At 43.6% G+C, this 26,346-nt stretch overlaps 19 non-coding genes across 19 annotated transcripts; all 19 read right to left on the bottom strand.

Annotated features, from left to right (window-relative positions):
• Positions 1 to 451: 451 nt before the first annotated feature.
• On the bottom strand, positions 452 to 570 carry LOC130397417 (5S ribosomal RNA). Its single transcript, XR_008900012.1, has one exon. It is a non-coding gene; the product is annotated as a 5S ribosomal RNA (ribosomal RNA).
• A 529-nt stretch (positions 571 to 1,099) lies between these two features.
• On the bottom strand, positions 1,100 to 1,218 carry LOC130397416 (5S ribosomal RNA). Its single transcript, XR_008900011.1, has one exon. It is a non-coding gene; the product is annotated as a 5S ribosomal RNA (ribosomal RNA).
• A 529-nt stretch (positions 1,219 to 1,747) lies between these two features.
• LOC130397414 (5S ribosomal RNA) lies at positions 1,748 to 1,866 on the bottom strand. Its single transcript, XR_008900009.1, has one exon. It is a non-coding gene; the product is annotated as a 5S ribosomal RNA (ribosomal RNA).
• Positions 1,867 to 2,395: 529 nt separating this feature from the next.
• LOC130397413 (5S ribosomal RNA) lies at positions 2,396 to 2,514 on the bottom strand. Its single transcript, XR_008900008.1, has one exon. It is a non-coding gene; the product is annotated as a 5S ribosomal RNA (ribosomal RNA).
• Positions 2,515 to 3,043: 529 nt separating this feature from the next.
• On the bottom strand, positions 3,044 to 3,162 carry LOC130397412 (5S ribosomal RNA). The gene has a single exon (XR_008900007.1). It is a non-coding gene; the product is annotated as a 5S ribosomal RNA (ribosomal RNA).
• A 529-nt stretch (positions 3,163 to 3,691) lies between these two features.
• On the bottom strand, positions 3,692 to 3,810 carry LOC130397411 (5S ribosomal RNA). The gene has a single exon (XR_008900006.1). It is a non-coding gene; the product is annotated as a 5S ribosomal RNA (ribosomal RNA).
• A 528-nt stretch (positions 3,811 to 4,338) lies between these two features.
• LOC130397410 (5S ribosomal RNA) lies at positions 4,339 to 4,457 on the bottom strand. Its single transcript, XR_008900005.1, has one exon. It is a non-coding gene; the product is annotated as a 5S ribosomal RNA (ribosomal RNA).
• A 528-nt stretch (positions 4,458 to 4,985) lies between these two features.
• On the bottom strand, positions 4,986 to 5,104 carry LOC130397409 (5S ribosomal RNA). Its single transcript, XR_008900004.1, has one exon. It is a non-coding gene; the product is annotated as a 5S ribosomal RNA (ribosomal RNA).
• A 656-nt stretch (positions 5,105 to 5,760) lies between these two features.
• On the bottom strand, positions 5,761 to 5,880 carry LOC130394154 (5S ribosomal RNA). Its single transcript, XR_008897340.1, has one exon. It is a non-coding gene; the product is annotated as a 5S ribosomal RNA (ribosomal RNA).
• A 528-nt stretch (positions 5,881 to 6,408) lies between these two features.
• Positions 6,409 to 6,527, bottom strand: LOC130397408 (5S ribosomal RNA). The gene has a single exon (XR_008900003.1). It is a non-coding gene; the product is annotated as a 5S ribosomal RNA (ribosomal RNA).
• Positions 6,528 to 7,055: 528 nt separating this feature from the next.
• LOC130397407 (5S ribosomal RNA) lies at positions 7,056 to 7,174 on the bottom strand. Its single transcript, XR_008900002.1, has one exon. It is a non-coding gene; the product is annotated as a 5S ribosomal RNA (ribosomal RNA).
• A 529-nt stretch (positions 7,175 to 7,703) lies between these two features.
• LOC130397406 (5S ribosomal RNA) lies at positions 7,704 to 7,822 on the bottom strand. The gene has a single exon (XR_008900001.1). It is a non-coding gene; the product is annotated as a 5S ribosomal RNA (ribosomal RNA).
• Positions 7,823 to 14,919: 7,097 nt separating this feature from the next.
• LOC130397405 (5S ribosomal RNA) lies at positions 14,920 to 15,038 on the bottom strand. Its single transcript, XR_008900000.1, has one exon. It is a non-coding gene; the product is annotated as a 5S ribosomal RNA (ribosomal RNA).
• Positions 15,039 to 16,329: 1,291 nt separating this feature from the next.
• On the bottom strand, positions 16,330 to 16,449 carry LOC130394153 (5S ribosomal RNA). Its single transcript, XR_008897339.1, has one exon. It is a non-coding gene; the product is annotated as a 5S ribosomal RNA (ribosomal RNA).
• A 519-nt stretch (positions 16,450 to 16,968) lies between these two features.
• On the bottom strand, positions 16,969 to 17,087 carry LOC130397403 (5S ribosomal RNA). The gene has a single exon (XR_008899998.1). It is a non-coding gene; the product is annotated as a 5S ribosomal RNA (ribosomal RNA).
• Positions 17,088 to 17,616: 529 nt separating this feature from the next.
• Positions 17,617 to 17,735, bottom strand: LOC130399767 (5S ribosomal RNA). The gene has a single exon (XR_008902266.1). It is a non-coding gene; the product is annotated as a 5S ribosomal RNA (ribosomal RNA).
• Positions 17,736 to 24,520: 6,785 nt separating this feature from the next.
• On the bottom strand, positions 24,521 to 24,639 carry LOC130397401 (5S ribosomal RNA). The gene has a single exon (XR_008899997.1). It is a non-coding gene; the product is annotated as a 5S ribosomal RNA (ribosomal RNA).
• A 529-nt stretch (positions 24,640 to 25,168) lies between these two features.
• Positions 25,169 to 25,287, bottom strand: LOC130397400 (5S ribosomal RNA). Its single transcript, XR_008899996.1, has one exon. It is a non-coding gene; the product is annotated as a 5S ribosomal RNA (ribosomal RNA).
• Positions 25,288 to 25,816: 529 nt separating this feature from the next.
• On the bottom strand, positions 25,817 to 25,935 carry LOC130397399 (5S ribosomal RNA). Its single transcript, XR_008899995.1, has one exon. It is a non-coding gene; the product is annotated as a 5S ribosomal RNA (ribosomal RNA).
• Positions 25,936 to 26,346: the final 411 nt, after the last annotated feature.

The following is a 26,346-nucleotide window of genomic DNA, read 5'->3' as shown; positions in this document are numbered from 1 at the left end:
TTTTACAAAAACAATCATTAGTTAGATATAAACGGCAGTAATTGATTCAGTAGGACTCCTTATCCATGTAAACGATCATTGTGACATCTGAATTCATTAATTATCTGAAATACACTGCGTGTGCGTGTGATGTTAAATGTTTGAACCAAGGTTAACGGTTAAAGTGTCAGAGAATGGGTGGTGATTTTTTGACGTCCTCCCATGATCTGAAGTGAGCGTGCGTGTTTGTGTTGGTGAAAGTTTAAGAAATGTACAACTGTCGGTTCAGCTCTCTGGTGCTCCCTGCTGGCAGTATCACTATACTGTCCTCATGTTTCACAAAAATAGTTTTGAGAGACGTTGTCAGTTTTTGTATGTTGCTTAAATCCTCCAAAGCGGTTGGCAGTAAACATCAGGTCACGGTACGCCACGGTAGGCCACGGAGTCAATGAGCTCGAGTTGAAAAAGAAAAAGCTTACAGCACCTGGTATTCCCAGGCGGTCTCCCATCCAAGTACTAACCAGGCCCGACCCTGCTTAGCTTCCGAGATCAGACGAGATCGGGCGTGTTCAGGGTGGTATGGCCGTAAGCAATTAGTGCAGGCGCAAAACCAGGTTTTATACAGTAGCACATAAGGAGTGAGAAAGCTGCTGAGGCTCGACGTTACACTTTTACAAAAACAATCATTAGTTAGATATAAACGGCAGTAATTGATTCAGTAGGACTCCTTATCCATGTAAACGATCATTGTGACATCTGAATTCATTAATTATCTGAAATACACTGCGTGTGCGTGTGATGTTAAATGTTTGAACCAAGGTTAACGGTTAAAGTGTCAGAGAATGGGTGGTGATTTTTTGACGTCCTCCCATGATCTGAAGTGAGCGTGCGTGTTTGTGTTGGTGAAAGTTTAAGAAATGTACAACTGTCGGTTCAGCTCTCTGGTGCTCCCTGCTGGCAGTATCACTATACTGTCCTCATGTTTCACAAAAATAGTTTTGAGAGACGTTGTCAGTTTTTGTATGTTGCTTAAATCCTCCAAAGCGGTTGGCAGTAAACATCAGGTCACGGTACGCCACGGTAGGCCACGGAGTCAATGAGCTCGAGTTGAAAAAGAAAAAGCTTACAGCACCTGGTATTCCCAGGCGGTCTCCCATCCAAGTACTAACCAGGCCCGACCCTGCTTAGCTTCCGAGATCAGACGAGATCGGGCGTGTTCAGGGTGGTATGGCCGTAAGCAATTAGTGCAGGCGCAAAACCAGGTTTTATACAGTAGCACATAAGGAGTGAGAAAGCTGCTGAGGCTCGACGTTACACTTTTACAAAAACAATCATTAGTTAGATATAAACGGCAGTAATTGATTCAGTAGGACTCCTTATCCATGTAAACGATCATTGTGACATCTGAATTCATTAATTATCTGAAATACACTGCGTGTGCGTGTGATGTTAAATGTTTGAACCAAGGTTAACGGTTAAAGTGTCAGAGAATGGGTGGTGATTTTTTGACGTCCTCCCATGATCTGAAGTGAGCGTGCGTGTTTGTGTTGGTGAAAGTTTAAGAAATGTACAACTGTCGGTTCAGCTCTCTGGTGCTCCCTGCTGGCAGTATCACTATACTGTCCTCATGTTTCACAAAAATAGTTTTGAGAGACGTTGTCAGTTTTTGTATGTTGCTTAAATCCTCCAAAGCGGTTGGCAGTAAACATCAGGTCACGGTACGCCACGGTAGGCCACGGAGTCAATGAGCTCGAGTTGAAAAAGAAAAAGCTTACAGCACCTGGTATTCCCAGGCGGTCTCCCATCCAAGTACTAACCAGGCCCGACCCTGCTTAGCTTCCGAGATCAGACGAGATCGGGCGTGTTCAGGGTGGTATGGCCGTAAGCAATTAGTGCAGGCGCAAAACCAGGTTTTATACAGTAGCACATAAGGAGTGAGAAAGCTGCTGAGGCTCGACGTTACACTCTTACAAAAACAATCATTAGTTAGATATAAACGGCAGTAATTGATTCAGTAGGACTCCTTATCCATGTAAACGATCATTGTGACATCTGAATTCATTAATTATCTGAAATACACTGCGTGTGCGTGTGATGTTAAATGTTTGAACCAAGGTTAACGGTTAAAGTGTCAGAGAATGGGTGGTGATTTTTTGACGTCCTCCCATGATCTGAAGTGAGCGTGCGTGTTTGTGTTGGTGAAAGTTTAAGAAATGTACAACTGTCGGTTCAGCTCTCTGGTGCTCCCTGCTGGCAGTATCACTATACTGTCCTCATGTTTCACAAAAATAGTTTTGAGAGACGTTGTCAGTTTTTGTATGTTGCTTAAATCCTCCAAAGCGGTTGGCAGTAAACATCAGGTCACGGTACGCCACGGTAGGCCACGGAGTCAATGAGCTCGAGTTGAAAAAGAAAAAGCTTACAGCACCTGGTATTCCCAGGCGGTCTCCCATCCAAGTACTAACCAGGCCCGACCCTGCTTAGCTTCCGAGATCAGACGAGATCGGGCGTGTTCAGGGTGGTATGGCCGTAAGCAATTAGTGCAGGCGCAAAACCAGGTTTTATACAGTAGCACATAAGGAGTGAGAAAGCTGCTGAGGCTCGACGTTACACTTTTACAAAAACAATCATTAGTTAGATATAAACGGCAGTAATTGATTCAGTAGGACTCCTTATCCATGTAAACGATCATTGTGACATCTGAATTCATTAATTATCTGAAATACACTGCGTGTGCGTGTGATGTTAAATGTTTGAACCAAGGTTAACGGTTAAAGTGTCAGAGAATGGGTGGTGATTTTTTGACGTCCTCCCATGATCTGAAGTGAGCGTGCGTGTTTGTGTTGGTGAAAGTTTAAGAAATGTACAACTGTCGGTTCAGCTCTCTGGTGCTCCCTGCTGGCAGTATCACTATACTGTCCTCATGTTTCACAAAAATAGTTTTGAGAGACGTTGTCAGTTTTTGTATGTTGCTTAAATCCTCCAAAGCGGTTGGCAGTAAACATCAGGTCACGGTACGCCACGGTAGGCCACGGAGGCAATGAGCTCGAGTTGAAAAAGAAAAAGCTTACAGCACCTGGTATTCCCAGGCGGTCTCCCATCCAAGTACTAACCAGGCCCGACCCTGCTTAGCTTCCGAGATCAGACGAGATCGGGCGTGTTCAGGGTGGTATGGCCGTAAGCAATTAGTGCAGGCGCAAAACCAGGTTTTATACAGTAGCACATAAGGAGTGAGAAAGCTGCTGAGGCTCGACGTTACACTTTTACAAAAACAATCATTAGTTAGATATAAACGGCAGTAATTGATTCAGTAGGACTCCTTATCCATGTAAACGATCATTGTGACATCTGAATTCATTAATTATCTGAAATACACTGCGTGTGCGTGTGATGTTAAATGTTTGAACCAAGGTTAACGGTTAAAGTGTCAGAGAATGGGTGGTGATTTTTTGACGTCCTCCCATGATCTGAAGTGAGCGTGCGTGTTTGTGTTGGTGAAAGTTTAAGAAATGTACAACTGTCGGTTCAGCTCTCTGGTGCTCCCTGCTGGCAGTATCACTATACTGTCCTCATGTTTCACAAAAATAGTTTTGAGAGACGTTGTCAGTTTTTGTATGTTGCTTAAATCCTCCAAAGCGGTTGGCAGTAAACATCAGGTCACGGTACGCCACGGTAGGCCACGGAGGCAATGAGCTCGAGTTGAAAAAGAAAAAGCTTACAGCACCTGGTATTCCCAGGCGGTCTCCCATCCAAGTACTAACCAGGCCCGACCCTGCTTAGCTTCCGAGATCAGACGAGATCGGGCGTGTTCAGGGTGGTATGGCCGTAAGCAATTAGTGCAGGCGCAAAACCAGGTTTTATACAGTAGCACATAAGGAGTGAGAAAGCTGCTGAGGCTCGACGTTACACTCTTACAAAAACAATCATTAGTTAGATATAAACGGCAGTAATTGATTCAGTAGGACTCCTTATCCATGTAAACGATCATTGTGACATCTGAATTCATTAATTATCTGAAATACACTGCGTGTGCGTGTGATGTTAAATGTTTGAACCAAGGTTAACGGTTAAAGTGTCAGAGAATGGGTGGTGATTTTTTGACGTCCTCCCATGATCTGAAGTGAGCGTGCGTGTTTGTGTTGGTGAAAGTTTAAGAAATGTACAACTGTCGGTTCAGCTCTCTGGTGCTCCCTGCTGGCAGTATCACTATACTGTCCTCATGTTTCACAAAAATAGTTTTGAGAGACGTTGTCAGTTTTGTATGTTGCTTAAATCCTCCAAAGCGGTTGGCAGTAAACATCAGGTCACGGTACGCCACGGTAGGCCACGGAGGCAATGAGCTCGAGTTGAAAAAGAAAAAGCTTACAGCACCTGGTATTCCCAGGCGGTCTCCCATCCAAGTACTAACCAGGCCCGACCCTGCTTAGCTTCCGAGATCAGACGAGATCGGGCGTGTTCAGGGTGGTATGGCCGTAAGCAATTAGTGCAGGCGCAAAACCAGGTTTTATACAGTAGCACATAAGGAGTGAGAAAGCTGCTGAGGCTCGACGTTACACTTTACAAAAACAATCATTAGTTAGATATAAACGGCAGTAATTGATTCAGTAGGACTCCTTATCCATGTAAACGATCATTGTGACATCTGAATTCATTAATTATCTGAAATACACTGCGTGTGCGTGTGATGTTAAATGTTTGAACCAAGGTTAACGGTTAAAGTGTCAGAGAATGGGTGGTGATTTTTTGACGTCCTCCCATGATCTGAAGTGAGCGTGCGTGTTTGTGTTGGTGAAAGTTTAAGAAATGTACAACTGTCGGTTCAGCTCTCTGGTGCTCCCTGCTGGCAGTATCACTATACTGTCCTCATGTTTCACAAAAATAGTTTTGAGAGACGTTGTCAGTTTTTGTATGTTGCTTAAATCCTCCAAAGCGGTTGGCAGTAAACATCAGGTCACGGTACGCCACGGTAGGCCACGGAGTCAATGAGCTCGAGTTGAAAAAGAAAAAGCTTACAGCACCTGGTATTCCCAGGCGGTCTCCCATCCAAGTACTAACCAGGCCCGACCCTGCTTAGCTTCCGAGATCAGACGAGATCGGGCGTGTTCAGGGTGGTATGGCCGTAAGCAATTAGTGCAGGCGCAAAACCAGGTTTTATACAGTAGCACATAAGGAGTGAGAAAGCTGCTGAGGCTCGACGTTACACTTTTACAAAAACAATCATTAGTTAGATATAAACGGCAGTAATTGATTCAGTAGGACTCCTTATCCATGTAAACGATCATTGTGACATCTGAATTCATTAATTATCTGAAATACACTGCGTGTGCGTGTGATGTTAAATGTTTGAACCAAGGTTAACGGTTTAAAGTGTCAGAGAATGGGTGGTGATTTTTTGACGTCCTCCCATGATCTGAAGTGAGCGTCCGTGTTTGTGTTGGTGAAAGTTTAAGAAATGTACAACTGTCGGTTCAGCTCTCTGGTGCTCCCTGCTGGCAGTATCACTATACTGTCCTCATGTTTCACAAAAATAGTTTTGAGAGACGTTGTCAGTTTTTGTATGTTGCTTAAATCCTCCAAAGCGGTTGGCAGTAAACATCAGGTCACGGTACGCCACGGTAGGCCACGGAGTCAATGAGCTCGAGTTGAAAAAGAAAAAGCTTACAGCACCTAGTATTCCCAGGCGGTCTCCCATCCCAGTACTAACCAGGCCCGACCCTGCTTAGCTTCCGAGATCAGACGAGATCGGGCGTGTTTTTTTTTTCTTTTGGTGACACCCGTCACTACTTACAGCAACCTGGGCTTCTGAGGAGGTCTCCCATCCAAGTACTAACCAGGCCCGACCCTGCTTAGCTTCCGAGATCAGACGAGATCGGGCGTGTTCAGGGTGGTATGGCCGTAAGCAATAGTGCAGGCGCAAAACCAGGTTTTATACAGTAGCACATAAGGAGTGAGAAAGCTGCTGAGGCTCGACGTTACACTTTTACAAAAACAATCATTAGTTAGATATAAACGGCAGTAATTGATTCAGTAGGACTCCTTATCCATGTAAACGATCATTGTGACATCTGAATTAATTAATTATCTGAAATACACTGCGTGTGCGTGTGATGTTAAATGTTTGAACCAAGGTTAACGGTTAAAGTGTCAGAGAATGGGTGGTGATTTTTTGACGTCCTCCCATGATCTGAAGTGAGCGTGCGTGTTTGTGTTGGTGAAAGTTTAAGAAATGTACAACTGTCGGTTCAGCTCTCTGGTGCTCCCTGCTGGCAGTATCACTATACTGTCCTCATGTTTCACAAAAATAGTTTTGAGAGACGTTGTCAGTTTTTGTATGTTGCTTAAATCCTCCAAAGCGGTTGGCAGTAAACATCAGGTCACGGTACGCCACGGTAGGCCACGGAGTCAATGAGCTCGAGTTGAAAAAGAAAAAGCTTACAGCACCTGGTATTCCCAGGCGGTCTCCCATCCAAGTACTAACCAGGCCCGACCCTGCTTAGCTTCCGAGATCAGACGAGATCGGGCGTGTTCAGGGTGGTATGGCCGTAAGCAATTAGTGCAGGCGCAAAACCAGGTTTTATACAGTAGCACATAAGGAGTGAGAAAGCTGCTGAGGCTCGACGTTACACTTTTACAAAAACAATCATTAGTTAGATATAAACGGCAGTAATTGATTCAGTAGGACTCCTTATCCATGTAAACGATCATTGTGACATCTGAATTCATTAATTATCTGAAATACACTGCGTGTGCGTGTGATGTTAAATGTTTGAACCAAGGTTAACGGTTAAAGTGTCAGAGAATGGGTGGTGATTTTTGACGTCCTCCCATGATCTGAAGTGAGCGTGCGTGTTTGTGTTGGTGAAAGTTTAAGAAATGTACAACTGTCGGTTCAGCTCTCTGGTGCTCCCTGCTGGCAGTATCACTATACTGTCCTCATGTTTCACAAAAATAGTTTTGAGAGACGTTGTCAGTTTTTGTATGTTGCTTAAATCCTCCAAAGCGGTTGGCAGTAAACATCAGGTCACGGTACGCCACGGTAGGCCACGGAGTCAATGAGCTCGAGTTGAAAAAGAAAAAGCTTACAGCACCTGGTATTCCCAGGCGGTCTCCCATCCAAGTACTAACCAGGCCCGACCCTGCTTAGCTTCCGAGATCAGACGAGATCGGGCGTGTTCAGGGTGGTATGGCCGTAAGCAATTAGTGCAGGCGCAAAACCAGGTTTTATACAGTAGCACATAAGGAGTGAGAAAGCTGCTGAGGCTCGACGTTACACTCTTACAAAAACAATCATTAGTTAGATATAAACGGCAGTAATTGATTCAGTAGGACTCCTTATCCATGTAAACGATCATTGTGACATCTGAATTCATTAATTATCTGAAATACACTGCGTGTGCGTGTGATGTTAAATGTTTGAACCAAGGTTAACGGTTAAAGTGTCAGAGAATGGGTGGTGATTTTTTGACGTCCTCCCATGATCTGAAGTGAGCGTGCGTGTTTGTGTTGGTGAAAGTTTAAGAAATGTACAACTGTCGGTTCAGCTCTCTGGTGCTCCCTGCTGGCAGTATCACTATACTGTCCTCATGTTTCACAAAAATAGTTTTGAGAGACGTTGTCAGTTTTTGTATGTTGCTTAAATCCTCCAAAGCGGTTGGCAGTAAACATCAGGTCACGGTACGCCACGGTAGGCCACGGAGTCAATGAGCTCGAGTTGAAAAAGAAAAAGCTTACAGCACCTGGTATTCCCAGGCGGTCTCCCATCCAAGTACTAACCAGGCCCGACCCTGCTTAGCTTCCGAGATCAGACGAGATCGGGCGTGTTCAGGGTGGTATGGCCGTAAGCAATTAGTGCAGGCGCAAAACCAGGTTTTATACAGTAGCACATAAGGAGTGAGAAAGCTGCTGAGGCTCGACGTTACACTTTTACAAAAACAATCATTAGTTAGATATAAACGGCAGTAATTGATTCAGTAGGACTCCTTATCCATGTAAACGATCATTGTGACATCTGAATTCATTAATTATCTGAAATACACTGCGTGTGCGTGTGATGTTAAATGTTTGAACCAAGGTTAACGGTTAAAGTGTCAGAGAATGGGTGGTGATTTTTTGACGTCCTCCCATGATCTGAAGTGAGCGTGCGTGTTTGTGTTGGTGAAAGTTTAAGAAATGTACAACTGTCGGTTCAGCTCTCTGGTGCTCCCTGCTGGCAGTATCACTATACTGTCCTCATGTTTCACAAAAATAGTTTTGAGAGACGTTGTCAGTTTTTGTATGTTGCTTAAATCCTCCAAAGCGGTTGGCAGTAAACATCAGGTCACGGTACGCCACGGTAGGCCACGGAGGCAATGAGCTCGAGTTGAAAAAGAAAAAGCTTACAGCACCTGGTATTCCCAGGCGGTCTCCCATCCAAGTACTAACCAGGCCCGACCCTGCTTAGCTTCCGAGATCAGACGAGATCGGGCGTGTTTTTTTTTTTTATCTTTTTTATTATCAAAAATATATTCAATTTTATACAATTACACATTCATTTATACGTATATCAAATAAAAGTAAATGAAAAACAGTCCCACAAAATAAACCACCCTCAGAAACCGCACAAACAATTAGCTAAACACACTTTCTCTTTTAAATTAAAAATAAGAACAACACAGCAAAAGCAGTATCTTTTCCCGAATACACTTACCCTCGAAATTAAACCGCCCCTCAATCCCAAAGCACAAACCGAACAGCCAAACACAGAATCTTTTAGCCTCGACCATTTACCCACAAAATTAAACCACCCCTCATTCGAAAAAAACACACAAAACCAAAATCCCACAAAAAACCCCCCACTCTCCCACCTCCAAAAATAAGCCACCCCCTTTAAACCACCCAAATCAACCCCAAACGGTGCCCTGCTCAGTCATCCATACAATTCCATTCTCATTCACACCACATACTCCCGCGCTCTCTACAAACATACTCACAAACAAAGCCTCGTCCACAACATACAGCATTCGTAAGTGTCTTTTCCATTCATTCACAAACAGCCTCCATGCATCCAACTTTCTCCTTTCATACAGCGCAAAATTGCGTCTGTTAAAAATCGCCCTCCTTGCGAATCCAAAGATCATATTGATCATTTTCCAATTTTTATATTTCCTACTCACTCCCAAGAGTACAGACAATTCCCACCCCCGTTCCACCCAGCAGTCTCCCACACTGCACCCTCCCAGCAGCCCCTTGATTTTTCCCCAGAACTCCACTAGCTCGCAACAATACACAAAAATGTGATTCACGTCTTCATCCCCACTTTCACACACCATACACGTCCTCCCATACACTCCCCTGTGCATTTGGTGCAGGATGATGCATGTGAAAATCCTCCTGTGCCTTATCTTGAAATCAAGATCAAATATTGCATGCGGTGTGTGCGGTATGTTAATGTACTTCCACAAAATGTTGGGTGTAATGTCCGGATATGTGTCTGCCCATTTACTCTCACATGTGGGTTTTTGCACTCTATGTGTCAATGCATGCTTATACCAAATCTTTGTCTTGACATCAGTAATGGCGTGTGTCTCCCCCCCCAGGCACAGGAAGATTCCCACCCCATCATCCTGCCCAACCCTCCCCTTATTTCTAAACCCGTCCCCCCATTCACTCATCACACACTCTTCCACTCTCTCCAACACTTTCACAATCACTCCCCTCCTATATGTTATTCCCTTCTCTCTCATTATCCTAATCACTCTTTCTTTATCCCATCTCCCTCCCCTGTCCACTAGATCTCCCACCCGCTTCAGCCCCGCCCTCTCAAGAGCCACGCTCTTGATGACCCCTCCGCCCCCCTGTTTAAAATATGGGCTGGAGAGGAAAGGTAGCCTCATCACAGACGCTCTTGACTCGCATACGAGTGTAGTCTTATCAAACAGCAGGAACCACGCGTTGAGCACCTCCTGGAAGAACCGCGGCAGATGTGCATATGCCGCTGCGTTCTGCGTCTGCAACAAATTGTCATCACTTAAGAGACCAAATGTGCTCAGCCACTGGCTGAAGTGGCCCTTCCAGGCCGCCTCCCGACTTGCATCCCTAAATTTGCCTATCAATTTAGTTCGTAACGCAGTTCTTTTTGCGAGTACGTCCATCAATCCTAGCCCACCCTGATCATTGACCCTTATCAGCGTTCTATGCGCTATACTGGCTGCTTTGCTCCTCCAAATAAAGTCTCTAACGACTTTGGCAATCTTCTGCTCAGCCCAAGTCGGAAGCGCACAAGTGCTCAAGGCATGATTCACCTGCGACAACACTAGAGCATTGGTGACGGCCACCCTTCCCCTCAACAGCAGACCCCTAGCCCTCCACATACTCAGGGTCTTTTGCATACGCCCAATAACATCCTTCCACGTCAAATCATCGCATTCATTCTCATCACTACCAACATACACTCCGAGCACTTTTCTTTGATTCTCCACTACTTTGAATCCCCATTTGTTATCTAGGTCTTTGTTCCTACCCATCCCCATTATTTCAGATTTCTCCATATTAATTTTTGCTCCTGAAGCTCTCTCATACGTTTCTATATGTTTCAACACTATATCCACATCACTCTCACTTTTTACCATTACATTAATATCATCCGCATACTGCATTAAACTAATTTTTCCCTTACCTATTCCACACACTCTTTTGTCATTCAAAATTAAAGCCGCCAACGGCTCCGCCACCATGCTATAGAGCAGTGCTGACATTGGGCAGCCCTGCCTCACTGACCTCTTGACATCGAAAGAGTCAGTCAGAGCACCGTTACACTTAATTTTACTCTTAGCCCCCCCATAGAGCAATCCCACCCACCCCCTTAATTTAGTCCCAAATCCAAGTTTCTCCAGTACCCTCCCCAAGAAATCCTGATCCACCCTATCAAACGCTTTGTTTAAATCAATCCCCAGCCACAATCCTCCCTCCCCTTCCATATCTCTAACTACCTGTTTTATTGTTAATATCGAATCCCCAATGTCCCTCCCCGGAATGCTATACGCTTGAGTTGGACCTATTACTGAGCCTATTACCTCCCTCATTCTATTCGCAAGTATCTTGGCAATAATTTTATAGTCAGTGTTGAGTAGACTGATTGGCCTATAGTTATCAAGATTTTTGTTATCACCCTTATTTTTATAAAAAATCGTAATTATGCCTAATCCCATACTCTCCGGGAGCCAGCCTGTTTTCTCCACATACTTGCAGAGTTTTTCAACCACCGGAGCCAGAATTCCCTTAAAGCCGACGTAAAACTCGGCTGTCAGACCATCACTCCCCGGGCTCTTATTCTTGTTTAGTCCATCAATAGCACTATAAATCTCTTGCACAGAAAATTCACAATCGCACCAAGCACTATCCTCCCTACTTAAAGTCCTCTCCAGTGCCTCTAAGGCCTCTCCCACACTATCCTCATCACATGCATCTTTTTTAAATAAACACTCATAATAATCCCTAACTACTTTTAATATCTCTTCCTTATCAGTTATTATTTGACCACCATTATCTAATACCTCCTTTATCTCCGTTTTATTTTGTTTTTGTTTTTCCAAACCCAGGAAAAAGGCTGTGCTCCTTTCCCCTTCGTACATATATTGTATCCTGCTTCTAATAGCAGCCCCTCTACACTTCGCTACCTCTAAGGCACTCAATTTTTCTTTTAAATCCACATATTTTTCCGTACATATATTACCCTCCTCATCTAACAGTTTAATTTCCTCATTTAGTTGTTTTCTCAAATGAACCTCCTCTGCATTTTCCCTTTTCCTTTTTTCTATACCATACCTGACACATTTGTTTTTAATTCTTATTTTCACACTCTCCCACCACACACTCATATTCGCATCATCATTCCATTCATCCATCGTTCTCTTCAAAAAAAAACCCATGCTCTTCATAAACACAGCATCTCCCAAAAAGCTGGCATTAAAGCACCAAGGCCTCTGGTTGACACTCCCTCCCCTCCCTCCCACCTCTAACCTAATCCCCGCGTGGTCACTCCAGGTATTATTGATGTATTCCACACTCTTAATTAATTTAACATTACCACTTTGTACCAACACAAAGTCAATCCTACTCTGTTTCAGAGTATTAGCAACAAGTTGCCTCCTTGAGAAAACCTTTTCCCACGGGTGTAGGACTCTCCATATGTCTACCAATTGATAGTTCTCCATCAAGTCCCTAAGGGTTTGCCTAGTGCTGTCCCCTTTAAACGTATTGTTACTCGATAAATCAGACCGAGTCAAAATAACATTAAAATCCCCCACAATCATACAGTTAGGGTTGCACCACACATTTAAACCAGCCAAAAAAAACCTCCTCTCCTTCTCCCCATTGGGTGCATGTAAATTAATTATTCTAAGTTCCCTCCCCTCATAAACACAATCAACAACTAACAACCTCCCCTCTAAATCTCTATGAACTAAATTAATCCCCGTTATTTTAGCACTATTAAAACATATTGCCACTCCCCTGGCCCTGGGAGTCCCTTCAGAAAAATAAATCTGGCCTTTCCACTGCTTTCTACTCCTATTCAGTAGGTTGTCATCCCACCTAGTTTCCTGTAAACACAAAATATCAGCTCTTATGTCCAATATGGCATTTCTTTTATATTCAGTTCTCATACCGTTCGCATTCAGGGAAAAAATAACCAAAGCCATAAATAATAAAAAATAAAATAAGGAAAAACCAACGAAAAAGAGCCAGCTAGCACAATAACCTTCATCAAAAAAAATTAACAATTCTTATTCTTCTTCCCACTCCCGTCCGTTTTTTGCCTTGCAGACAGCCTTTTTTTAGCCTCCCTTAGCTCCTCCAAGTCCATGTCACTCCCCGAGCTCCCCTCCCTCACAGTTTCAACAACAAAATCCCCACTCTCCCCCACCTCCTCATTGCCCCAAGTCATTTTAAGTGCAGTTAGCCCCGTTCCATCCCCAAACATTCTTACCCCTTCCTGTTTTTCACCTCTGCCTCTCACGCTCCTGTCTCCCTGCCGCCGCGGCAGGCCCTCGCTCAGCTCTCCCCTCAGGTCCGGGTCCGCAGGCTGGCCCGAGGTGAGCTCCTCCTCCAGCAACGTGGGGAATTCCTCCCCCCCAGAGGCACCGTCCCGGTCCATGCTCGCGCCCATGCCCTCCTCCTCGTCCTCACCACCACCGTCGTCCTGCGCCCCCGGTGCGCCACCATCCAGCTCGCCGCCGTCCCCCTCCGCCTCCACCGCCACCGGGCATATGCAGTCCCTCTCCCTCCTCCGGCACGTCAGACACTTTACCACCCCTGTGGCACACTCCCGGGCGTAGTGGCCCTGGCATCCGCAATTGTGGCAGGTGAAATCCGGGCACTCGCGCAGGATATGGCCAGGCTGCATACAGTTCCTACATACCTTCATCTGTCGGTCGTGGATAACTCTAAAGTATTCAACACCCGTGGCCGTGTTGAATCTAGTGGAATACGGCAAGGATTGCACGAGCTCATTAAATTTCACCCGTACAATCCTTGTTCCGTCCGCTATGTTGGTGCCCGGCCACATCCTCCTCTTAATGGACGAAATCGCCCGGACTCCCCACCCTCTTAGTCTCTCCAGGATTTCCTCGTCCGATATGTATGCTGGCAGGGTGAGAAAGGAAACCACCAGCTCGTCATTGCATAGTTCTCTGGCAATTATCCTTGTATTGTGTACCTTAAAGCCGTCCAGTAGACGGTCCTTCCCCCTCTCTCCACACACCGTCACCTCCAGCTTCCCGAGGGCCAGCACCCTACAAGCCCTTATCTCTCCGCACACAACCGCCATAGCCTTCATTAGTTCTCCAATGGGTATAACATCCCCGCACTGCTCCACGCAAACCGTGAGCCTCCTCTCATACTTGCGCTCTGTCTTTTTTAACCCGTCCGCTGTTTCTCCACCAGCCACCTGCTCTTGCCCGCCTCCAGCCGTCTTGCCGTTTCCATCTCCCCCGCTCCCTCCTTCTCTCCTTTCTCCTCCCGACTCCTCCGCAGCACTCCTTCCTCCTCGCAACCCGCCAACTTCTCCCTTTTTCATTCCGTCCTCCTCCACCTCACGTCCTGCACCATTCTCCGTCGCTCCAGCTCGCCGCCCGCCGGCCCTCATTTCAACCGGTGGCTTCGCCGAAGCTAAGCCCCGGATCGTTCTCGCCTCCACAGTAGTACAAGGAACAAAAAAAGACTGGAAAAATATATAAATATAAACTCAGGGCGATCCCCCAACAGTCTATGACTGCGGGGGACGAAAAAAAACACAAAATAACTAGGTTGTAAGACCAGATAGCAATACTCCAACAAAACTCTCTCCACCAGAACAAACAATTCACCATGCGGCTGTTCAAAAACACTACGTACTCCGACACTGTAGGGGGCGTCAGGGTGGTATGGCCGTAAGCAATTAGTGCAGGCGCAAAACCAGGTTTTATACAGTAGCACATAAGGAGTGAGAAAGCTGCTGAGGCTCGACGTTACACTTTTACAAAAACAATCATTAGTTAGATATAAACGGCAGTAATTGATTCAGTAGGACTCCTTATCCATGTAAACGATCATTGTGACATCTGAATTCATTAATTATCTGAAATACACTGCGTGTGCGTGTGATGTTAAATGTTTGAACCAAGGTTAACGGTTAAAGTGTCAGAGAATGGGTGGTGATTTTTTGACGTCCTCCCATGATCTGAAGTGAGCGTGCGTGTTTGTGTTGGTGAAAGTTTAAGAAATGTACAACTGTCGGTTCAGCTCTCTGGTGCTCCCTGCTGGCAGTATCACTATACTGTCCTCATGTTTCACAAAAATAGTTTTGAGAGACGTTGTCAGTTTTTGTATGTTGCTTAAATCCTCCAAAGCGGTTGGCAGTAAACATCAGGTCACGGTACGCCACGGTAGGCCACGGAGGCAATGAGCTCGAGTTGAAAAAGAAAAAGCTTACAGCACCTGGTATTCCCAGGCGGTCTCCCATCCAAGTACTAACCAGGCCCGACCCTGCTTAGCTTCCGAGATCAGACGAGATCGGGCGTGTTCAGGGTGGTATGGCCGTAAGCAATTAGTGCAGGCGCAAAACCAGGTTTTATACAGTAGCACATAAGGAGTGAGAAAGCTGCTGAGGCTCGACGTTACACTTTTACAAAAACAATCATTAGTTAGATATAAACGGCAGTAATTGATTCAGTAGGACTCCTTATCCATGTAAACGATCATTGTGACATCTGAATTCATTAATTATCTGAAATACACTGCGTGTGCGTGTGATGTTAAATGTTTGAACCAAGGTTAACGGTTAAAGTGTCAGAGAATGGGTGGTGATTTTTTGACGTCCTCCCATGATCTGAAGTGAGCGTGCGTGTTTGTGTTGGTGAAAGTTTAAGAAATGTACAACTGTCGGTTCAGCTCTCTGGTGCTCCCTGCTGGCAGTATCACTATACTGTCCTCATGTTTCACAAAAATAGTTTTGAGAGACGTTGTCAGTTTTTGTATGTTGCTTAAATCCTCCAAAGCGGTTGGCAGTAAACATCAGGTCACGGTACGCCACGGTAGGCCACGGAGTCAATGAGCTCGAGTTGAAAAAGAAAATGCTTACAGCACCTGGTATTCCCAGGCGGTCTCCCATCCAAGTACTAACCAGGCCCGAACCTGCTTAGCTTCCGAGATCAGACGAGATCGGGCGTGTTTTTTTTTTTTTTCTTTTGGTGACACCCGTCACTACTTACAGCAACCTGGGCTTCTGAGGAGGTCTCCCATCCAAGTACTAACCAGGCCCGACCCTGCTTAGCTTCCGAGATCAAACGAGATCGTGCGTGTTTTTTTTTTTTTTTTTTCCTTTTCTGTCTCCCTCTTTCTTCTTCGCTTCTCTCTTTCTTCTTTCCCCTTACCTTCTTTCTTCTCTCTTTCTCTCCTTTCTCTCTTCTCATTCTCCTTCCTCTCTCTTTTTTTTTTCCTTACAGCCTCCCGATCTGTTGCGATGTCAGGTTTTTACCCTGAACATCAACTCCCACGTACACTTCTTGTCCGTCTTTTTCTCTGATCTCCAGCTTTTTTTTTTTTTTTCTATCTTGTTTCTCCTTCACCTTCATCTTGTCCAACTCCTTGCTCTTCACCAGTATCGTTGGTTTGCTCGCTGGGGTTTTCTTCTGCAGAATCTTGGCCATTGCATATGCCCACCTAGCGTTAAGGTTAGTGGGTTCTCCGTCAACCTCCTCAATTCCTTTATCTTCATCGTCTGCCTCATCTCCATCACTAACTTTAATGTCCTCGTTATCATCAGCATCATCATCAGCTTCTTCCTCCTCATCATCATCGTCATCATCCATGTCATTCATGTCATTTTCTCCTCACTACTTACAGCAACCTGGGCTTCTGAGGAGGTCTCCCATCCAAGTACTAACCAGGCCCGACCCTGCTTAGCTTCCGAGATCAGACGAGATCGGGCGTGTTCAGGGTGGTATGGCCGTAAGCCATTAGTGCAGGCGCAAAACCAGGTTTTATACAGTAGCACATAAGGAGTGAGAAAGCTGCTGAGGCTCGACGTTACACTCTTACAAAAACAATCATTAGTTAGATATAAACGGCAATAATTGATTCAGTAGGACTCCTTATCCATGTAAACGATCATTGTGACATCTGAATTCATTAATTATCTGAAATACACTGCGTGTGCGTGTGATGTTAAATGTTTGAACCAAGGTTAACGGTTAAAGTGTCAGAGAATGGGTGGTGATTTTTTGACGTCCTCCCATGATCTGAAGTGAGCGTGCGTGTTTGTGTTGGTGAAAGTTTAAGAAATGTACAACTGTCGGTTCAGCTCTCTGGTGCTCCCTGCTGGCAGTATCACTATACTGTCCTCATGTTTCACAAAAATAGTTTTGAGAGACGTTGTCAGTTTTTGTATGTTGCTTAAATCCTCCAAAGCGGTTGGCAGTAAACATCAGGTCACGGTACGCCACGGAGTCAATGAGCTCGAGTTGAAAAAGAAAAAGCTTACAGCACCTGGTATTCCCAGGCGGTCTCCCATCCAAGTACTAACCAGGCCCGACCCTGCTTAGCTTCCGAGATCAGACGAGATCGGGCGTGTTCAGGGTGGTATGGCCGTAAGCAACTAGTGCAGGCGCAAAACCAGGTTTTATACAGTAGCACATAAGGAGTGAGAAAGCTGCTGAGGCTCGACGTTACACTCTTACAAAAACAATCATTAGTTAGATATAAACGGCAGTAATTGATTCAGTAAGACTCCTTATCCATGTAAACGATCATTGTGACATCTGAATTCATTAATTATCTGAAATACACTGCATGTGCGTGTGATGTTAAATGTTTGAACCAAGGTTAAGGGTTAAAGTGTCAGAGAATGGGTGGTGATTTTTTGACGTCCTCCCATGATCTGAAGTGAGCGTGCGTGTTTGTGTTGGTGAAAGTTTAAGAAATGTACAACTGTCGGTTCAGCTCTCTGGTGCTCCCTGCTGGCAGTATCACTATACTGTCCTCATGTTTCACAAAAATAGTCTTGAGAGACGTTGTCAGTTTTTGTATGTTGCTTAAATCCTCCAAAGCGGTTGGCAGTAAACATCAGGTCACGGTACGCCACGGTAGGCCACGGAGTCAATGAGCTCGAGTTGAAAAAGAAATAGCTTACAGCACCTGGTATTCCCAGGCGGTCTCCCATCCAAGTACTAACCAGGCCCGACCCTGCTTAGCTCCCGAGTTCAGACGAGATCGGGCGTGTTCAGGGTGGTATGGCCGTAAGCAATTAGTGGAGGCGCAAAACCAGGTTTTATACAGTAGCACATAAGGAGTGAGAAAGCGGCTGAGGCTCGACGTTACACTTTTACAAAAACAATCATCAGTTAGATATGAACGGCAGTAATTGATTCAGTAGGACTCCTTATCCATGTAAACGATCATTGTGACATCTGAATTCATTCATTATCTGAAATACACTGCGTGTGCGTGTGATGTTAAATGTTTGAACCAAGGTTAATGGTTAAAGTGTCAGAGAATGGGTGGTGATTTTTTGACGTCCTCCCATGATCTGAAGTGAGCATGCGTGTTTGTGTTGGTGAAAGTTTAAGAAATGTACAACTGTCGGTTCAGCTCTCTGGTGCTCCCTGCTGGCAGTATCACTATACTGTCCTCATGTTTCACAAAAATAGTTTTGAGAGACGTTGTCAGTTTTTGTATGTTGCTTAAATCCTCCAAAGCGGTTGGCAGTAAACATCAGGTCACGGTACGCCACGGTAGGCCATGGAGGCAATGAGCTCGAGTTGAAAAAGAAACAGCTTACAGCACCTGGTATTCCCAGGCGGTCTCCCATCCAAGTACTAACCAGGCCCGACCCTGCTTAGCTTCCGAGATCAGACGAGATCGGGCGTGTTTTTTTTTTTTTTTTTTTTTTTTTTTTTTTTTTTTTTTTTTCGTAATCTACACAGAGGGGAAAAAACATATACTTGAATTCAAATGTAAAATCACAAAATAAATAAAATAAAAGTAAACAATAACATCAGCATTTCAACAAATAGGTCCTCCTGCCATGCATTATTCAATCTTATACATCAGTTTCCCTTTGTCATTGACAGAAATGAAACTGCATCCATTAACAAAATGTTGAAATTCTTCCTTTTCATACTTAAAAATTAAACTTATGTCTTTTTTCAACCCTGATACAAAGTAGGCCCAGACAGATATTATTTTTTGTTCAAAATGCGCTAGATTCCTTCTTAGCCATACAGCATATCTAGCATGACTTAGTACATAGTTTATCATATTTATGTTTACTTTCTCCTTCTTTTCCCATACTCCAAACAGAAATGTTTTTTTCCAGTCCTTTCCCTCAAAATACTGCTTCCCCCAGTTCTCCTGCAAGAATTCCTTTAGCTTCATGAAAAAGATCTTCAATTTGTCACACTCATAATACAAATGCATTAATGTCTCCGGATCAGTTTTGCATATATCGCACTCCCTTCTTACATCCTTATTTATTTGGTGTATCACCACATTTGTGTACAGTCTGTTGTGCCGTAATTTAAAATCATGATCCTGACATTCTATACTATTTTTGCTTACATTCCACTGCTTCCATATTTGATTTCCTTCCATACCTGGGAACACCTTTTCCCAAACCTTTTCCGATGCAGGTTCCTTAAATTCCTTTTGGATCAGCGCTTTGTAGTAGTCCTTTACCTTTGAATCCCTTAGTGGCCTTTTTTCCCCATTATTTTCTATATATAACTCGGGGAACGTTATTTTCCTTTCTATAACCACGTTATTTTCTATTTGCCTCACCCAATCTATTGGTATGCTTTCTTTTATTTTATCGTACATATTTACAGTAGTGGTTTCGTTCATTTCTTCATCATACTCCTTAACTGTGTCTATTATAGCCTGGTATCTTAGAAACCCAGGTATGAATTCATATAGGCAATGTTTTATTTGTGTTAGTCCAGAATAAAATATTTTTTTATCCCATAGCATGTTATTGTTCATTTTTATCAATGGGTTACACCATATTGGTTGATTTATTACCTGACTGTATTTTGTGCATTCATATTTAATGTTTATTCTGTATTTCCCCCATGCATCAAACACCTCTTTATAATATCTAGGCACTTTCTCATACATGGAGTTTTTCATTATCATTATTAGACCGTTTTCTTCACATCTTCCATTTTTATATAAATATTCCTTAAAAACATTTTTCCATCCATAATCAACCCTATCATACAGATACTTTTTAACAGTTTTTATTCGTATTGCTTTTTTCTTAATATTCAAGTCCACCAATTTCAATCCTCCTTCTTCATATTTCCCTATCAGTGTCTTTTGTGCTATTCTTGCCAGTTTCCCATCCCAAATGTAATTTGTAATTGTGGCGTTTAGCTCTTTGTGCACCCACTCTGGCATGTCTATCACAGTCAAGGCATAGACAATCTGGGATAGTATTAATGCATTTACCACTAAAACCTTCCCCTTTAATTTCAATCTCCTCGGCTTCCACGCATTTAATGTGTTTTTCACTTTATTTATTACCCCATTCCATGTCTCATCTCTCGCCTCCTTTTCTTTCACTCCCATATTTATCCCCAATATTTTCATATAATCATTTGAAACTCTAAAAGGTATGTTACAATCATTTTGGTTTATATTTCCGACGTACATTATTTCAGTTTTGTCTATATTTACTTTAGCCCCTGCTGCTCTCCCATATATTTCCATTTTTCCCATTATCCTTTTCACGCTATTCATATTTTTTACCATACATGTGGTGTCATCAGCATATTGCTGTATTTTGCTTTCACCCCCATTTGGCAATTTTATCCCCTCTATTTCCTTATCCTTCTTTATCATTTCCGCGAGACTTTCTGCAGTTAAGCTGTAAAGTACTGCCGATAGCGGGCACCCTTGCCTCACAGATCTTTCCAATGGAAAAGGATCTGTTATAGCTCCATTTATTTTTATCCTACTCCTTGCATTTTTGTACAATAATTTAATCCAGTTGATTATTCTTTGCCCAAAACCAAATTTTTCTAATGTGCAAAATAAAAAACTATGCTCAACCCTATCGAAGGCCTTATTAAGGTCCATACTTAAAATAATTCCACCATCCTTCCCCATGCATTCGATTGTGTCCCTTATTGTGCAAATAATGTCCGATATGTCCCTCCCTGGTATCCCATACGCCTGTGTTGGTGCTATGATTGTTGGTGCTGCTGTTTTTATTCTGTTTGCTAATACCTTTGTTAAGATCTTGTAATCCGTGTTTAGTACAGTTAGCGGTCTATAGTTTTCCAGTTTTCTTTTGCTTCCCTTATTTTTATATATGATCGTTATTAGTCCTGTTGCCAGCGACTCTGGTATCTCCTGCTCCTTCTCCATCTCTGCATAAAGTATGTTTAAAATTGGTAGCAGATCGTCTATGAATGTTTTATAAAATTCACTTGTAAGGCCATCTGTTCCCGGACTTTTATTGGTATTTAATGACATTATTGCTTCCTTTATTTCTATGTCTTTGATGTTGTCATCACACATACTTTTCTCATCATTTGTTATCGTTTTATTAATATTACCTAATACTGTATTTATATCTTCCTTCTTTGCATTTCCTTTTTTGTATAGATTTTTATAAAATGTCCCAACATTTCCAATAATGTCTACAAAATCATTTATTATCTCTCCATTTTCATTTTCTAACTCTTCAATATATACCCTTTCCTGTTTCCTTTTTTCTAATCCCAAAAAATAGCCTGTGCATCTCTCCCCCTTCATCGCATATTTCTCCCTACTCCTTGTTATTGCCCCCATACATTTATTCTGTTCATAAACGTCCAGTTTGGATTTCACCTTTATGTATTTTTCTATGCTATGTTTTGGATCCTTATCAATTCTTTCTGCCTCTTCTGCCAGCTCATCCTTCAAACATTTTATTTTCTCTCTTTCTATAAAAGCCCGGACCTTTGCATATCTAATACTTATTGTCCTTATCTTTTGCTTCAGTCTTTCCCACCATAATCCCTTGTTTCTACACATGTCCATGTTCTTTCTTCCATTCTCTATGCAGGCCACTATTTTATTTCTATATCCCTCTTCCTCTAGGAGAGTACTGTTTAGGCACCACACTCCTCCTCCCCTTCTCTCTATCCCAGTACCAACCTCTATTGACAGGATTGCATGGTCACTGAATGATGTGAATTTATACATCATATTTTTTATAAATTTAACCATTGTCTGATGTGCTATACACAAGTCTATTCGGCTTTGTTTTAATTCCCCCATTACCATTTGCCTTCTTGAGTACTCTCTCCTGTTTGGGTTTTCGTTTCTCCATACATCAATTAATTGTTTTTCCTCCATTGTTTTCAGAAAAACCTTTCTTGAAGCATCATTTTTAAATTCCTTCCCTCTTGCCATATCCAACCTTGTACTTTTTAAATTAAAATCTCCCACTATTATACAGTTTCCCACACACCATTTTCCTAAATCCAAAAAAAAAGCCTTCCTGTCTGCTTCTATATTTGGTGCATATATATTAATTATTCTGTACTCTATCTTTTTGTATTTAAATTCTATGATTATGACTCTTCCTTTTTTATCTTTGTAGATTTCTTTGAGGTTTTCTACAGTATTATTTTTTATCAGGATTGCTACCCCACATGATCTATCCGTACCATGGTTTGCATACATAATGTCTGTCCATTTCGTTTTTATATCTTTCATGATATGGTCTGTCCAGTTCGTTTCTTGCAGACATAACATGTCATTATTTTTACATTTAATTAATAGTTTTCCAAATTTGCTTTGATTCCTTAGCCCATTTGTGTTGAATGAAATCAAGCTTAACATTAAACACATAATTACGGTTTCATTCCCAACCTTCATTTTGTCCTTCTTTCCTCCCTCTTCCTCCTTTTCTCCTCAGCTTGGAGCGCAGCTTTTCTTTTCTTTGTGGTCTCCTCCGCCTTTCGTTCCTTCTGCGGTCTGCTTACACTCTCTGCCTCTGAAATATCCTCGATAATCATGAAGTCCATCGCAGTTTCCCTCTCGTCTCGGTTTCCATCTCCATGCTCCTTTACCCCAACGCTGCCGGTTCCGTCTGCTGGAGTCGTCTCGCGAGGAGCCTTCTCTCCACTCGATTCCTCTCCGGACCGGCTCTCCTCCTGCCCCACAGCTCCCAACACGTCTCCTGCTGCGACGTCACTCAGGGGATGCCGTCTTTGGTTCTGCACCATGGTCTCCGCCCTGCTCTCTGGGACGCCCCCTAGGTCTCCCTCCGTCTGCATGTCGTCCTCGTCGCTGTCCTCCGGCTCCTCCTCCTCGCCGTCAGTGCTGTTGACCTCCTCCGCGACGTTGACCTCCTCCGCGACGCTGACATCCTCTCTCTCCGCTGCTTCTGGAACACACTCCCTTGCATAGTGTCCCTGTTTTTTACAACTGTGACATCTGAATTCTGGGCATTCTCGGAAGATGTGACCCGGTTTTATACATAATCTGCATACTTTCATCTGCCTGTCATGGATCACGCGGAAGTACTCTCCCCCCTCTAGTGTTTCGAACTTCGTTGTGTAAGGTAGCGATTTCACTGTTTCAGTGAACCGGACCTTCAAGAACCTGGTTCCATCGGCTATGTCAGTTCCTGGCCACATTCTTCTTTTAATTGGCGAGATTGCCTTAACTCCCCATTCTGCAAGTTTGGCAAGAATGACACCATCCACAATGTACGTCGGCAAGTTTAAAAAAGATACAACTAATTCGTCATTTCTAATTTCTTTTGCCACTACCGTGCTCTTCTTTATTCTAATCCCATCTAACAGTTTATCCTTCCCTTCAACATTGTCCATTGTTATTTCGTACTTTTTGGGCATTTTAAAACGGCATCCATTCACCACCCCGCACGTTTTTTTAACCTCACTTAGAAGCTCCATCATAGTCACCATCTCATCTCCAACGATCTCTACCGCCAAGGTAAGCTCCTTCTCAAATTTCTTATCTGTGCTTTGAAGAAGTTCCGAGGTACTTTTACTGTTGTCCGTGATCCTTCTCATAGTCGTTTCCTTTCCAATGTCGGCGTTCTTTGTCGGTTGCTGCGTCTTGCCGTTGTCCATGATCCTGCTCGTGGTCGGGGTCTTTCCATGGTCGGTGTTCTTGGGCGATGTCTGCTCCATGCCGTTGTCCATATTCTGTGTCGTTGTGCTTGCCGGTCCGCTGTCAGTTGCCATGAGATCCGTCCTACTCCTCTCTACTCGCTCTCTCCTCTCCATTACGTCACTCATTCAAACACACACACACAAACAAAAACAAAAAAGACGTTCCCCCGAACAGCAAGCTGCTGGGGGAATAAAAAAAAAACTAAAACAAAAAGTAAAACACACTCACTCACTTTAAATCTAGCACAAACAAAAAAGTCCACCTGCTCTCTCCACCTGCTCTCTCTGCTCACTGCTCACTTCCTGGTTGCACACCTGAACGGGATCAGACGAGATCGGGCGTGTTCAGGGTGGTATGGCCGTAAGCAATTAGTGCAGGCGCAAAACCAGGTTTTATACAGTAGCACATAAGGAGTGAGAAAGCTGCTGAGGCTCGACGTTACACTCTTACAAAAACAATCATTAGTTAGATATAAACGGCAGTAATTGATTCAGTAGGACTCCTTATCCATGTAAACGATCATTGTGACATCTGAATTCATTAATTATCTGAAATACACTGCGTGTGCGTGTGATGTTAAATGTTTGAACCAAGGTTAACGGTTAAAGTGTCAGAGAATGGGTGGTGATTTTTTGACGTCCTCCCATGATCTGAAGTGAGCGTGCGTGTTTGTGTTGGTGAAAGTTTAAGAAATGTACAACTGTCGGTTCAGCTCTCTGGTGCTCCCTGCTGGCAGTATCACTATACTGTCCTCATGTTTCACAAAAATAGTTTTGAGAGACGTTGTCAGTTTTTGTATGTTGCTTAAATCCTCCAAAGCGGTTGGCAGTAAACATCAGGTCACGGTACGCCACGGTAGGCCACGGAGGCAATGAGCTCGAGTTGAAAAAGAAACAGCTTACAGCACCTGGTATTCCCAGGCGGTCTCCCATCCAAGTACTAACCAGGCCCGACCCTGCTTAGCTTCCGAGATCAGACGAGATCGGGCGTGTTCAGGGTGGTATGGCCGTAAGCAATTAGTGCAGGCGCAAAACCAGGTTTTATACAGTAGCACATAAGGAGTGAGAAAGCTGCTGAGGCTCGACGTTACACTCTTACAAAAACAATCATTAGTTAGATATAAACGGCAGTAATTGATTCAGTAGGACTCCTTATCCATGTAAACGATCATTGTGACATCTGAATTCATTAATTATCTGAAATACACTGCGTGTGCGTGTGATGTTAAATGTTTGAACCAAGGTTAACGGTTAAAGTGTCAGAGAATGGGTGGTGATTTTTTGACGTCCTCCCATGATCTGAAGTGAGCGTGCGTGTTTGTGTTGGTGAAAGTTTAAGAAATGTACAACTGTCGGTTCAGCTCTCTGGTGCTCCCTGCTGGCAGTATCACTATACTGTCCTCATGTTTCACAAAAATAGTTTTGAGAGACGTTGTCAGTTTTTGTATGTTGCTTAAATCCTCCAAAGCGGTTGGCAGTAAACATCAGGTCACGGTACGCCACGGTAGGCCACGGAGGCAATGAGCTCGAGTTGAAAAAGAAAAAGCTTACAGCACCTGGTATTCCCAGGCGGTCTCCCATCCAAGTACTAACCAGGCCCGACCCTGCTTAGCTTCCGAGATCAGACGAGATCGGGCGTGTTCAGGGTGGTATGGCCGTAAGCAATTAGTGCAGGCGCAAAACCAGGTTTTATACAGTAGCACATAAGGAGTGAGAAAGCTGCTGAGGCTCGACGTTACACTCTTACAAAAACAATCATTAGTTAGATATAAACGGCAGTAATTGATTCAGTAGGACTCCTTATCCATGTAAACGATCATTGTGACATCTGAATTCATTAATTATCTGAAATACACTGCGTGTGCGTGTGATGTTAAATGTTTGAACCAAGGTTAACGGTTAAAGTGTCAGAGAATGGGTGGTGATTTTTTGACGTCCTCCCATGATCTGAAGTGAGCGTGCGTGTTTGTGTTGGTGAAAGTTTAAGAAATGTACAACTGTCGGTTCAGCTCTCTGGTGCTCCCTGCTGGCAGTATCACTATACTGTCCTCATGTTTCACAAAAATAGTTTTGAGAGACGTTGTCAGTTTTTGTATGTTGCTTAAATCCTCCAAAGCGGTTGGCAGTAAACATCAGGTCACGGTACGCCACGGTAGGCCACGGAGTCAATGAGCTCGAGTTGAAAAAGAAAAAGCTTACAGCACCTGGTATTCCCAGGCGGTCTCCCATCCAAGTACTAACCAGGCCCGACCCTGCTTAGCTTCCGAGATCAGACGAGATCGGGCGTGTTCAGGGTGGTATGGCCGTAAGCAATTAGTGCAGGCGCAAAACCAGGTTTTATACAGTAGCACATAAGGAGTGAGAAAGCTGCTGAGGCTCGACGTTACACTTTTACAAAAACAATCATTAGTTAGATATAAACGGCAGTAATTGATTCAGTAGGACTCCTTATCCATGTAAACGATCATTGTGACATCTGAATTCATTAATTATCTGAAATACACTGCGTGTGCGTGTGATGTTAAATGTTTGAACCAAGGTTAACGGTTAAAGTGTCAGAGAATGGGTGGTGATTTTTTGACGTCCTCCCATGATCTGAAGTGAGCGTGCGTGTTTGTGTTGGTGAAAGTTTAAGAAATGTACAACTGTCGGTTCAGCTCTCTGGTGCTCCCTGCTGGCAGTATCACTATACTGTCCTCATGTTTCACAAAAATAGTTTTGA

The sequence above is a fragment of the Gadus chalcogrammus genome, chromosome 12 (assembly GCF_026213295.1).
Source record: "Gadus chalcogrammus isolate NIFS_2021 chromosome 12, NIFS_Gcha_1.0, whole genome shotgun sequence".
NCBI lineage: Eukaryota > Metazoa > Chordata > Actinopteri > Gadiformes > Gadidae > Gadus > Gadus chalcogrammus.
Note: the sequence above shows the minus strand (reverse complement) of the source record. Positions and strands in the feature narration are given on the sequence as shown.